At 48.1% G+C, this 14,430-nt stretch overlaps 1 protein-coding gene across 14 annotated transcripts in view; it reads right to left on the reverse strand.

The window, feature by feature from the left end:
* Window positions 1–14,430, reverse strand: part of NCOR2 (nuclear receptor corepressor 2) — a 229,912-nt gene that overhangs the window by 164,184 nt on the left and 51,298 nt on the right. The window contains exon 1 of one of the 14 annotated variants that reach the window (XM_038152373.1): window positions 14,212–14,386. The exons of the other annotated variants lie outside the window; for them this stretch is intronic. The gene's annotated coding sequence lies outside the window, so the exon portion shown is untranslated. Of the gene's footprint in view, window positions 1–14,211; window positions 14,387–14,430 lie in introns of those variants that run through there. 14 annotated transcript variants of the gene reach the window in all.

A 14,430-nucleotide genomic window follows, 5' to 3' on the forward strand; every position in this document is an offset into this window, starting at 1 on the left:
CTCCTATCACTGCCCAAAGCCACAAAGCAGGATTTGCCACTTGCATTTCTCCTTTTCAATCCTTCCAATCTATTTTGGGCATGGGACCCATGTTTAGCTCTGCCCCAAGATAACCTTTGCCAGCGTTTGTGCGCAGACCTTGGCACCGCGGCGGCACAGAGCAAGGTCAGAGCGGTGGATTTTGCCAGCCCCATTCCCAGTAGTGTTTCGAAAAGCAGGTTTGCCAGGCCAGCTGCTCCCAGCCTGATGCTTCTGGAAGGGACATGCTGACTGTGCACTGCGATTCCTGTCCCTGACAGCCCTTGCTCAGACCCCAACCCACAGCAGGAGAACCTGAGGAGACACCTGCGCGCCCGCCCAGCACTCCTCCTCGTCAGGGGAGCGCTTGCAGGGGATTTCACACGCTGTAAATACATCCCAGCCCTCAGCAGAGGGGCTGCGAGTGACCTTGTGATGGCTCCCAGAGGGACATGTATGTGCTTAAAAGAACAAGACTGACCCATTTCTCTTTGCAGGAGCACTCCCCAGCTGCAGGGACATTTTCTTATTAAAATGCACAAGCCACACACCAAGTGCCAGCCTGGCCATGGCTCCAGCCTCAGGTCAGCATTAACATGGCTGGTCTGTGGCTTTGCTTTTCAAATCCAGTCCTAATGTGCCTCTTTTCCTTTAGTCTCCCTACTCCCACTGTTGGATTCCCTCCTTGGAATCAATCTAAAAAACATAAGCACCTCCTGATTTTGCTGTTGGGACTGGTAAACCATGCAGACAACGCATGGCTCTTTGAGCAGCGAGCCTGTCAGCAGGGACACGATGGCAGAGCTGCTCCTGTTATGCAACAGCGTCGCTGCTCCCGTGCCAAGGCACCCACAGCCCTGCAAACCCATTCCCAAGCTGCCCTGAGCAAAGTGGGGACAGCCAGCACGCACACGGCCACACGCAAGCCACATGCCCAAAAGGGACACTTGAAGTAATTAAAGATAGTGACAAGGAACAGTGAAACAGAAATCCACACTAAAAAAAAAAAAAAAAAAGTAAAAAATAAATAAATAAAGGGGGGAGGTGGGATTTGGATCCATGCACAGGCCATTCATGGAACAAAAGAGTTATTTTAAGTCTGGGCTGGAAATAGAAAACAAATTAGACCATGCAAGGCCTTTGTTGAAGATGATCTGCAAAGACAAATGGAAACGCCTGGAGAGGAAATGAAAAAAAAAACCAAACATGAAACCACCCGGGCACTGGGACTGCAAAGGGAAACAGGGCAGGGGAGTGGAGAAGGAAAGGAAAGGAGTGACAATCAGATGGCAAAAAGGGGACAGATAAGAAAACCAGTGCAGGACAGCAAAAGCAGACTAACAGAACTGACCGGTAAAACACCAGGGATGGAAAAACAGCTGAAAATGCGCCATTTTGTGGTGGAAACCCATCCCAAAGTCCCAGATACAGAAATGCAGGAGTTGAAACTAAAAAGCACATCTGCTGGGGCAGAATGGGCTGCGCAAAGGAACAAACCAAACTGTCCTCCTCTTCTGCCCAACCCCCTGCCTGGCAGCCTGGCATGCTGCAATATTCACCCTGTGCTGCCACATCCACCTGGGATGGGATCCAGGCAATTTTAACCATGGTGCAAGTGCAGACAGCCCATTCCAGGGCAAAGCTCCTCCTCTCCCCACTTCCAGACCCCATTTCTCTCTTTTCCCTGCTCACCCTGTACACCATCTTACATTAAACATGGACTTAAATGCTGGAACTGTTACGCGGTTCTAATCTCTGTTGAATAAACACACACCAGCAAGTTTAAATCAAAAAACCCCACGCAATTCCTTGCTGACAATGATACTGTAAGCATATGGGAATTTCAGCCACACTCCCAAGTGCATTAAACAGCACATTAACAACTGTTGCTGTAACAACACATCACCACTGTGTCCATCCGCTGCTCCCAGGAGCTAACCTAAAGCCCAGGCTACCCAGACAAACAAGGCTTTTAAAATGCAAGGCAGATTACAAAGCACCTGCGAGATTTATTTATATATTTTGCACAGAACACGCTGCTCATTTGATTTTCAAACCCTTCAGTTCACATTGCTAAAGAGACAGGTCCTCTGATGTCTTGGGCACATTCATGAAAGCGAGGGGAGTCATCTCCTCCAGATCCTTTTGTTGAACAAATTACTCAGCTCAGGAGTGACATTTTCAGTTATTTACATCCTGAATAAAGAAGGGAAATTCATTTTCTGGAGTTCCTAAGATAAGTTCTTTGAGGAAGATTGTACCACTAAACATTTTCTCCTTTCGCACGTTCCCAGTTTTCAAAGGCGACAAAACATCTTTGCCTTCTAAATTATTCCTTTTCTTTCATGATCCTCTAATGATTCAGGAGTCTAAACTTCACACGAGGATCTTTGAAGAGCACCAACTGCCAGCATAAAAGCTGAACTATTATGACAAACTGCACAATTTAATGCCTCCCTAGGAAGACACGTGCAAAGGAAGGGAATTACCCTAGGGAACCGAAACGAAGCCTGCAAATAAATTAAATGACCTGTAAACCAAGGTACTCAAAAATATATGAGATGCTATGCAACTGTGCCATAAAATATCACTAAAGGAAGGGGTCTTTTGGGAGCAGAGCTGTTTTAAACTAACCCATTTCACTCCTGGTTTTCACTGCAGTTGTTCCACACACCCAGCACACTCCTGCACCCCAGACTCCGGATGGGAACTGAGGTAATGCTACCTCAGCCACTTGTGATGGTCTGTCAAATAACAGCTCTGAACCCTCCCCTAAGCATTCCTCCTAATATCCTCCAGGTAATTACTAGCAGATAGAGTCAATTTTCAGCCCAGGTTAATAACTGAATTCCAGCTATTTGTTGCTGCATATTGCTGCTGCTTTCATTTCTCCCCAGGAACACTGATGAGAAGTTCTGGCTCACTGGTGGCCCAGAGAAAGGAGCTGCTCATTAGTTCACAGTCAGACAGGTCCAAGCAGTAGCAGCCATTAATTGGCTATATTCTGCTTTTCTTGTCTAGGTAATTAATAGCTTCTAGACAGAAAGTCAAAGTCTCTCCAGAGGCACCAAAAAAATTCCAATGTTTGCATACAATGAGAGCAATTTGCAGTGAGGGAAGGGGAGCAGGAGAACATCACCTCCACCTCCATCCCCTTGTCAGATACCCCATACATAAACCACAGCCCAGTGCAGCAAGAGGCCTGGAGTGCAGCAAACCTGTTCTGAATCCACAGAGGAGTCTTACCCTGCAAAGAAGGAAAGGCTTGCACAGCTCCAGCTCCCTCCAGCTTCACTCCAAGGCAGACAGCACTTTGCACAGCCAGGCTTTGGGTTATGTTTCTAGAGACAGGCTTACAGAACAGCTGGGGATTCCTGATGTGTTTAATAACTGAGCTCATGCAAGTGGGCAAACAGGATTTCAGTGCTTCCCTGCCAAGCTCAGTCCTGCTGACAACGCGCTGCCCAAAGCTGTCAGTCCCTCCCCAGCAGACCAGGAGTCCTGCCTTGTCCATCAGGACACTTCTCCAACTGCAGCCTGCTCAGACCCTTTGTCATTTGCCTCTCCTGGCCTTGGGGCAATGGTTTTCAGCCTGTCATTTACAGGTTTCTGGGAGCCTGAGGACTTAGTTTGCAGGAGTCCTTGAAAGGTGGCTGTAATTCATGCTGCACAGATGAGATATCCTGCCGGGTCTGCTGCTCCAGGGAGAAGCAATGAGCACCGGGGTCAGAAGACTCTGCTCTCCCTGCCCTGTCACATGGGAGGGAGGGGAGACTTTTGCCTTGTTTGCTGGCAAAAGGCCCAGTCCCTGGGCTATCAGTCCATCCTGTTTAGCAATTGCTGAACTCAAAGCTATTTAGTAATAATAATAATTAATAACTACTCTAAAAACCCCCTGAGCTGCCAATTCCGAGCTATTCCTAAAATGAGTCACTGGCCCAGTTTGCTGTTGCCACTGTAGAGGCACAAACGGGGACCTCCTGTCCCCCTCCACCTGTCCTGGGGCCAAGGTTTCAAAGGGCTCCTCAGCCTCCCACCTTTCAGCCATGTAACAGAATCAAAGAAAACCTCGAGGGAAGCGTGTGACACAGAGCAATCCTCCTCATCTGGGCAGCACAGCAGCTCTGTCCCTGAGCCACTGAACTCACACCAAGCTGCTCTGGACAAGAGCAGTGGGAATGCCAGCAGAGCAAATAGGAGAGCCACAGCCTCAAGGTCAAATACTGCTTTTGTGGAGCTATAGAAACAAATTATGGCATAATAATCTTTCCAGAGTCCATCTGGGAGGTACTTAAGGATGCTTCCCAGTACTTCCCTGCACTGAGCTAATAACCTTGATGAAGGCCTCAGATTTAAACTAAGATGAACACTCATCATGCACAGCAAGAAAAGACGTAGCATCCAAAATTGTCTCTGCTGAGGCAATGAGTTTCCTGTGGTATCAAGATAAAACACAGCAACTTACACAGGGATAGATAAGACAATTATTGCCCCCAAATCTCCATGACTTCTGCTTGGGCAGTTGAGCTTCTTGTGAGACAGCTGCCTTTAACAGCCCTGCTGCTTTACTGGGAGCAGCCAGTGATGGTGGATTTCACTGAAAATAGCTGTGGTGCCTGTGAGGGCTCTGTACCCCAGCACACAGCCCTTCCCACTGCTCCTGCAAAGCCCCTGAGCTCACCCAGGGAACACAAATCCAACCAAAAAAAGAGAAAATGAAGCCAAATGCTTTTTAAATAGCCAAGAGGCCATCACAGCACTCCAGGTGTGAAGCAGTCACATCAGGAGTTACTCCTCTGCACAGCTGGGCAGGGTGCGTGTGCTCCTGGGGCCCTCTGGCATGGCAAAGTCCTTATTTGTCCATCTTTGGAGCTGCAATTCCAGAAGAATTCACACCACTGGGCACTGATTAGAGCTCGGTAGGCACAGACATGCCACTTCAAACTGGAAAAACAGCAAGTTCCTGTATTTGGGTAACTCTCCAGCTTTTAAGTTGTACAGGAATTTTTATGGATGAACACAGCGCACACACATTGTGAAGCTCTGTTGCATGCTTTACCCAGGAAATTCAGCCAGCTTTAATACAAAACACTTGACCACAATTTCAACCAATGGAAGAACTGCCTGCCCTTCAAAAGGAGCAATGCCATCCTCCCAGCAGCTGGGAAATAGCAGGTTTCCCACACAAGCACTGCCAGACTCTCCCAGCAGAAGCCCCACACAGCTCAGGAGTGCTGCCCAGCAGGACAGGGATGACCCAGGTGCAAGGTTGTTGACTGACTGAGGCAGGCAGGATAGGGAGCTCCTCCCACAGCTCTGCTTTAAGGGGTGTGGAATGACTTAAATTATGCCCCTCAAGGCAGGAAGAAGTCGCTTGTCTTTAAATACTCAAACTTTTATTGAGTTAACAAGTTTTAACAAGGTCAAGGCTCAACAGTAAACTCTTACCCAAAGGGGAATTTGCTGTTTCCCCTCTTGCAATTCATTAGTGACCCCCACAGTTTATTTCTTATCCCTGGGTTAAAGTGATAAATTTTACAGAGACAGAAAAATCAAGGAAAGAAAATATTAGAGCGGTTAGACAAGGTAAATAAACCTTCATTTTCTTCATCCTATCACAACGTCCCAGAGAAGCAGCTGGCACTGTACCTAACACCCACACACATCCCCATGGAGGGGGCACAGGCAGACAGGGCACCCTCCTCTGTCACCTCGTGCCCAGCCTGGGGACAAGCTCTGGGAAAGCCCCTCTGTTCCAGTCGCTGTGGTCTCTGCACTGCAAACAGCTGCAGCACAGCTGGCTGGGAACTGAACAATGGGCTCAGGCCACTGGAGCCAACCCCTTCTCCCTCCATTTCCTACAGCATGCCTGATTGCCACGGAGTAGGAAATCTCCAGAAACAAACTCACAAATCTTGCAGACAGATGCTAGAGGTAAAGAAATGAACGCTGAACTGTTTAACAACATGGAAAGAGAAATATTAATTGCAGCCTTCCACAAAACCACCTCCCTGCTCCACAGCCCAAGCCTGGAAAAGGCTTCCCAAGTTTTGTTTTTACATCAGCCACCCACAGGGCAGGACCATTCCCACGTCCCCATGTGCTCATTTACATCATCAGCCTTGCCTAAATATTTCCAAGTCCTACAAGCTCAGCCTGCCAAGGAAAAGGACAGCATTACCATCCAAGCACACACCACTCACCAAGATCATTTAACCACATGAGCAGAAAAGTCACCTACTAGGCAGGAGTGGGGACAGAGGAAAAGTCAGCCCTTGACAGATTTTACCTTCTTCCCACAGCCCCATGAGAAGGGCAGAGCATCAGGGATGTACCTTGCTCAGGCTGCACTCGAGGGGTTCTGCTCCTTGTCCACTTGAGGATCCCTCAGCAGCAGTTACTGACCCGAGCAGAAGTGCCATCCATCGGACATAAAGCAGTTTTAATTTCTCCGAGCAGGAGTTTGTACTGTTTGACTGAATTTGCTTTTTAATCAGGTCTGCTTAAGCTGGAGCTGGTTTCCTGCTGCAATTCAGATATCCCATTACACAGCTCATCCCAGCTGCCAGCTCTGTACAGCTCAAGCAAATGGAAAGTTGAGCAGTTCATGGAAAAAAATGCTTTTATACACAGACAAAGAAGTCAGATTTGAAAAAGCCTGTCTTCTATAATCTTGTGTACAGAATTTACCTCTAGGTTCTGCTACTTGGTTAAATAAAGGTAAGGAGAGGTGGAATGGGGGCTGAGCAATCTGATCTAGTGGAAGGTATAGGGGGCAGGGGGCTGGAACTAGATGATCTTTAAGGTCCTTTCAAACCCCAGCCATTCTTAAATTCTAGTAAAACTCAGAAGACAGCACACTTCTGGACACGGAGCAGGATGCAGAGCTTTGCCTGCACCTCCTCTCTTTCAAAGCAACCTTCCTGCTCTCCCACTCCAACCCGGCCTCCTCAGTGAAATTCCAGTTTAGCATCCCATGGCTCCAAACAAACCACCCTGCTCCCTTTACAGCTTTTATCTCCCTCAGCCTAGATCAGACAGGGCCACGGGGGAAAGTGCAGGGCCCCACCTGCTCCAGCAGCAGCCAGGTCAGCTGGGATTTGTGTGAATGGTCACCAGCACCACCAGGGCTCTGCTCCAAGACAGCAAAGAGCTCTGCCAGAGCTGCTGGAAGGACAGAAGCAAGGCAGCAGATTGTACTTCTGTGCCTTAAACACACTGTAACAAGGTACTTAATACTTCAACACATGAAATGTAATTTCTGTCAACAAAATCGGTGTTACAGTTCCACAGCCTATTTTATTAGCTAGATGCTAATGGAGCTACAATACATCAGGTCCCATTTTAACAGTTGCAAATAGTTTATAAAGGCTTATTCAATCATTAAATAGGTGTTTGAATAAATGGCTAAATCAATCACTATAAGCCCTAACTCTAAGTAAGCTACTGGACTTTGCAATAATCTGCAATATCTCCAGCTGAGATTCCCACACCTACGCACAGGACCCCATCATGTTACAGACCTGAAGAACAGAACATGCTATCTATCATTTCTTAACTATTAGTGCATAAGCTTTAATGTAAATATAGACCATATATTGCCACATTTCATGTAGGTGATGTTAAAAATACAGATGAAACACTGCAGAGCACTGAAAAGCGGTCCTTTGGGATGGCACTGGAGAATATTTAATAAAGGCAAAAGCTGCAGGCTAATTTCCCCTGGGAGTTCCCATTTAGAGCCTGTCGCAGTGAGAATCCATCACAGACAGCACTGATTCACCCAAATCTGAGAGGAAAAACCCTCTTCCTTCCCCAGTGCCAGCCACCAGGACATCACCTTTGGTAAATGAAGGAGCACCTCCTGGAGAATGCTGCCAACAACCCACCCACCCTCTGTGGGTATCCAGCAGTGGGATGGAGCAGAGCTTTTCCCCAGTGCCAGAGCATCCCTCAGGGCTCCCACCCCAGCCCCTCTCATGAACCTGCCTGAGAAGGGTTGTGATCAAGCTCTTCTGTTTGATCCTCCTGTATTTCATGCCAGGTAACTTTTGTAAATGCTGTTTAGCAATCCCAAAGAGCAAGAGATGCAGTTTAACACAGAGTGATACATTAAAGTCACTCACACCCTGCAGCATCACTGCTCTCTCTGGCACACCAACCCAAAGGTTAGTTATCAGCAGGTATTCAAATTTCAAAGTAAAACAGTTAAACTTTAAACCATTTAAAGCCTGTATCACACCCATGTGTGCTAAGTAGAGAAGGGAAAGGCTGTCCAATGGTTTAAAAAGATTTCAGGTCACTGTCCCTTATGCAATGAGAGTTACTCAGCTGGATAAGATCAGCCATTAAGCAGGATTACAAATTTATCTTCCCTCACTAGTGTGATCTTCTACTAACAATCGTATCATGAAAAATAACATAGAAAATGTTTAAAGAATTGCCCTTTGAGCCACTAGCAAGGCACAAAATGCTCACATGGCAAAAGGCAAAATCTTGTCTTTTAACAACAAGGATGCTGCAAAGAACTGAGGTGGGCAGAGAGGCAGAAAACAAAACACCACAGCCCTGGTGTCACCACCAGCACGAGAAAACTCTGGCACTGCTGAGACCCTGCAAATCAAACCAGGGGCTCAGCTGGGAGGGAAGATGTGAAGCATCAGCAGCTGATTCACCCCAAGAAGCTGGGATTAGATACATTCTGCTTCTGATGGCACCTTTCTTACATCTAAGCAGTGCCTTCCTGCCCCAGGACAGTAAAAATAAATACAGACACAGTCTAACACATCCCTTGAGAGAATTAAGGCAATTTTTACAGTCTCACCACCAGCCCCAGCGCACAGCATGGTGAGGAACAGAGGCAGCTCCAGGATCAGTGCTGGCCAACAACTGCCCCACACCTCCCAGGGTGGGGACATCCCAGTTCCCATCACCAACTGCCCCACACCTCCCAGGGTGGGAACATCCCAGTTCCCATCACCAACTGCCCCACGCCTCCCAGGGTGGGGACATCCCACTGCCCATCACCAACTGCCCCACGCCTCCCAGGGTGGGGACATCCCAGTTCCCATCACCAACTGCACAGACACTTCAATCTCATCCCACTAATCTCTGCACCAGGGAACACTGGACTACTCCAGCAATGACATCACTGGCAGATTTGATTACAGTGCTGATTACATCATCACCCACAAGAGATTATGCAGCTTTCCAAATGGCACCAGCAGCTTCTAAATAGCTTAGGTGGAGGAAGCCACGAAGGACATATAAATTACAGAAGTCTCAGGTTGTAAGTTTAATGGAAGAACTTTCAACACTATCTTTTGGAATATCCGTGCACGGACAAAGTATTTTCACATGCTGTTGCTCATGTCAGTGAGCCAGCACACGTTCAGGAGGATATTTTGGTTTCTGGAGAAGTCACACATGCAGTGAGTGAAGGCTCTGCATGAGCGTAACCATAAGAACGTCAGCGCCGGTCGCGGGGCAACAGGCAACCCCAGATTTGCCAAGAGCACAATTAGGAATGTGTGTGCTGAACCATCTCTCTCCAGGGTGGGAAAAATACTTTTAAAAGCCTATTTAAATGACTTTCGGCAGAAGATAACAAAGTTTAATAAGAGGAACTCAAATGAGAAGCCAGCACCCGTTACAGAGTCTGGCACTGTCGGTCCAGGAGCGTGAGAAGGACACTGTTTTGCTGTCCCCATGCCACACACCAGCATTAGCTCTGTCACGGGGTGCTGCTGCTTGCTCAGCCTTCCCTCCTCTGCGTGGACTATTTGCAGAAACAGCATTAAAGCAACCATCAAGCAGATGCTTAAAAAATGCAGAATGACGTTCAAATGACATCTATCCATAAATCAGCCCAAACCACAAACATCTGAAGAAGATTTTCACTTAATCCAATTTACTGTAATCTCTCTCTTTAGTTAAAATGACAGAAATGTCAAAATGGGACTTTACTCCTCTGTCAAAGCATCTCATGGTGAAAAAGGAAAATAAGCAGGCTCTAGCACGCAGCGCCACTTATTAGGTTAGAAATGTCAAAACTGTACTTTGATTCTCACTATTAGCAGTCACATCCACATGCTGTGCCCTTCTGTTGCACTTCATTTCCCCCAAAATTGAACACGCAGCATATGCTCCATGCCAAGCATCATCCAGGCAAAACCACAAGTTTCCCATTTCTGTTCCTGATGACCCTTGTGCTCATCCCTGTCTGGGAGCAGGCACACCTTCAGGTCACACACAAACAGTCTTATTTGTCATCAAAGCTCTCAGGAGGACTGTGTTCTGCTGCTCCCAAAAAAGAAAACAATGACCCAAGCCTGCCCAGCAGACCAATCTCAAATTGCTTTCCCCTATCTCCCCACATTAATTAGCAAATGGGGTAATTGACTCTCTGCCTGGGAGTTAAGCACGTGTGTGTCCACATGCATATTTCCACTTGTGAGAGTGCATATTGTTTTCCCCAGTGGTCACAAAAATTAAGCCATAATCCAAGAGTCCAGGGAAGTGAAAGAAAAATACCTACTGTCAGGAGTGGGGTCTTCATGCATTATTTAACAAGAACTCTGTTGGCAAAACTGGTGTTGTTTTTATATAAAAGCTAATAGAAATTGTACCTCCAGGTGTCAAAACACTGATGGTAATTCCTGCTGCCTCAGACATCTTGATGTTTCAATTTTAGCAGTATGAGGAGCCTGCAGGGAATCCAAGAGGGTAAAGTGCTTGTACTCAAAGAGAAGCAGAGAGAAGGAGAGCCTTTTTATTTCTTTATAAAGGGCTCAGGGGAACAGTTCTACTCACTGGAATTATCAGATCTGGTTCCCCTGCTCCTTCCCTTCCTTGAAAGAGGAAAGAGCAAGATAGGCTAACAAGGAGTGATTGTATTGTGTCGACAGAGAAAAAAAAAATCCACGAGGCTGCTAAGGAGAGCAAAAAGACAAAGAATTGGTGAACAGAAGATATCGCTGGGGTGCAGCAGCACAAGAGCAGCTGGAAGGAACAGGACACTTCAATGATCTCCAGGGACCAGAAAAGCTGCAATGGAAGAGCAATTTTAATACAGGTTGGGTTTTATTAAGTTTGTGTCTAAAAGCCCAGTGCTATGTAGGACTCCTCCCTCCCTAACTTCCACCTGTACTTCTCCAGCCCATCACACCTCCACAGAGCAATGACAGGGCTGTGAAACAGCAAGAGACACATCAAGAGTCCTCTCCCTGACCACCCCAGAACGTACAGCCAACTCCAGGCAAAATCAGAGCCACAGCAAAGGCACCAGGCAGTAAATAAGCTCTGACATTTCAATAATCAATTATGGCACCTATGAAATAGTGGTTTCAGGCCAATGCTGCACCTGAAAACCACAGACAATGCAGGCTACTGTCCCCAAGTACCCCAATGGAGGCTGTGGGGAGGAGGGTACAGCTCTCCAAAACCACCCTCCTGGGCTCAGCGTGTAGGAGAGCCCCAGGGACACCTCCTGGTCTGGGCAGTCCTGTTTCTGTAGCGCTTCCACCACGGGATGGCGGGGGGGACAGACAAGGAGAAAACAATAGCTCAGGAATCCACACACAGCTCAGCATGGAGTTCAAGGGAAAAGAAAAGCAGTTTCTCCAGGCAGCCACTCAGCCAGGGGCACAAAGGTCTTGGAGAGATCCTTCATTGGGTCATGAACTTTCGCAACCCCGTTGCAAAAACAGCGCTGAGGAAATTCCCGAGGAAAAGTAAATGGACACAAGAGCAAGCTCAGACAAGGAATGCCAGGACTGCTGCTTATCCCACTTCACCAAAGCACATGCCCAGTCTCCTTCCACACCCGGCAGCCCACCAAACAGCACGACCACCCCGTGGAGCTGCACCCAAAGCAGCCCAGATCCTGCTGTGCCTTGTACCTGGAGCCCAGCAGGGACTGGGAAGTGACCGGGGCGCTCCCCTCCCACACGGATCTGATCCTATAAGGTTTTCCCAGCCATCTGTACCAGGCCCCCTCCCCACTCTGTCTGCCCAGGTATCACTTACGGCTGAGTAACATTCCAGGGATGGGCGGCCATCACTCCCACCCGCTCCGACAGAGTCATTTGTTGCCTGCTTGCTCCTCAGCCATGTCTCACAGTGCGTGGTATAAACTTTAAGAGGCAATGACCTCATCGGAGCTGGGAAGAGGGAGGCGGGGAAATTGGCTACTTGCCACCTTCTCATTTTTCACATAAGAAAAGTAATTTATGAGTGAAAGCCCATTTTATTCATCTGAAAAAAAAAATCCTACTAAAAGCAGCAGGCCTGCCTTGGAGTGCATCACTCATACAGCAGCTCCTGGAGCAGCACCCACCTGGGGCGATGCAGAGCAGGACCCCCAGCACTCCCTGTACCCCCTGCTCCCAGGACAAAACCCCCAGGCGCCCCCAGACACCTCACTGATCCACCAACCCCACAGAGCACATCAGGCTACAGTGCAAGCATCCCTCCCCTCTCCGTTAAGGCTGGCTTCCGTTAAGGCACAGGGAGGGACTTCCAGCTCTCTCTAATTTGTAACTCCTCCAAAAGGGCAATTAAGCAGCCAAACCGTAGCTGCGACTGGGATTTCAGCTCAGCTCTCTGTGATGAGGCCATCAGACAGGGCTCTGCAGCGAGCAGTAACTCCAAGGCATGTCATTAATTTTGCCCAGACATGTATCACACCCCATTTCAGAACGCACACGGAGCATGTGTGCGGTGCTCTGCAGACACAGGACACACAGATCCTGCATACTCACACATTTTATATACTCGTATTACTTATGTTATAGATTCACACATACATTACTCATAGCTCTTACGAACAGAACATACAGTTCATCTTGGCATGAATCCCAGAGAAAGGAAAAAAAACCCCAAAAACCCCTGCAGTAACTAATCCAACTTGCATTGAATCCAACAGCATCTGTGGTAGGAGTTAGAGCAGTATTATGGATCATTAAATGATTGAATTATTTTGTGTAACACACCCATGCGTCTCTGATAACAGCAGGCAAACCTGCCGTTTCAAGGGACATTTCCCCAGGGAAAGCATGTCACCACTCTCCCAAGTTTTTGCCCATAACTGTGGGAAACTGTGGAAAAAGCAGCTTATTTCTGCAGTGTGCATTCAACAAGCTGTTGTATACATCAGTTCCACTGAGGCACCCCTGTGTTTCAAGACAGAGCCCAAATATGTTCATATGGGACTGCAGCTGCCCTAAGAAGTGCAAGATCTCTGAGTCACAAGCGCTGGTCAACACTGGAGTCCACTCTCAAGAGCAGTCTGGCACAGCAGTTGGGATATTTCATCGATATATACCATACAGTGGCAAGAAGGCAGGTTAGCATGGACTTAGTAGGATGCTGTGCAATGAAAGAAAACTTTAAAAAAAACTCACAGCACACTGCTGACTCTATACACTCCTGTAACCTCTGCAGCAAGTTTGCAGGATATCAAAGCATTCTTCATCCCCTCCAAAAACGGGCTTCGTTCACTCTTTGGAGCTTTACACCCAATGTTAAAGAGATTTAGAAAGTCACAGCTGCAAGATTCTCATTTACTGAAGGAGAACTGAGCCCGATGAGGAGCAGCACAGCGCAGCCCAGCCCTGACTGTCCCAGCACAGCCCTCCCGTCCCACCCGCAGCATCCCTGTCCCTGCTGCCACTCCCCAGCCCAGCTAAAGCCCCGTGTCACCATCTGTCCTGGAATCCCCACCCCACCAGAAGTGTCTTCCCCAGGATTACTGGACCACGACCCCCAGAACCAGCAGAACCACCCATTCTCAAAGTTCTGCAGGAGAGTTCTCCAGCAATAACTCCCTGGATGTGGCAGCCAGCACCAGAACAGCAGCTGCAAACTCCCACTGGCCTGACCCAAGTCGAAACACACCAAGCGCCGCTTTTCAGGCAAACCCAAATTACAGCATCATCTGCTGACTGCTCCCAGGATGAACAAACCCACATTAATTACAGGCTAAACTTTGCAATTCACCTCTCAAAAGCACAAAACATCAGCTAAACTGCTTTGATCCCACTGACAAATCCCCTCTCCAGCCGACCGACGCGCGAGACCAAAGTGTCCGGGGAAAAAAAATTTCCAAACTTTTTCTCTCCTTCTCCCTACCCTCCCCATAAAATTACATGCTCCCCGCCAAGGAGGGCTGGGGGGGGAAAAAAAAAAAATCACCTCAGAAAGCAGCAGGGGCTCACAAAACCTTGCACTTCACCTCCAGCGGCAAGCAGCGGGGCGAGCGCAGGAGCGTGTGCTCAGCCTCCAGCACTGAACGCGGCTCCTGTGTCGCCAGGCCAAGTCCCAGTTTTTCAAAGCAACTTCTTTCTGCTGTGGCCTAGTTTAGTTCTCCACACAAAATGCCACCAAAACAAAAGCTGCCCAGCCAGCCAGGGG

The sequence above is a fragment of the Motacilla alba genome, chromosome 15 (genome assembly GCF_015832195.1).
Source record: "Motacilla alba alba isolate MOTALB_02 chromosome 15, Motacilla_alba_V1.0_pri, whole genome shotgun sequence".
NCBI classification, from domain to species: Eukaryota; Metazoa; Chordata; class Aves; order Passeriformes; family Motacillidae; genus Motacilla; species Motacilla alba.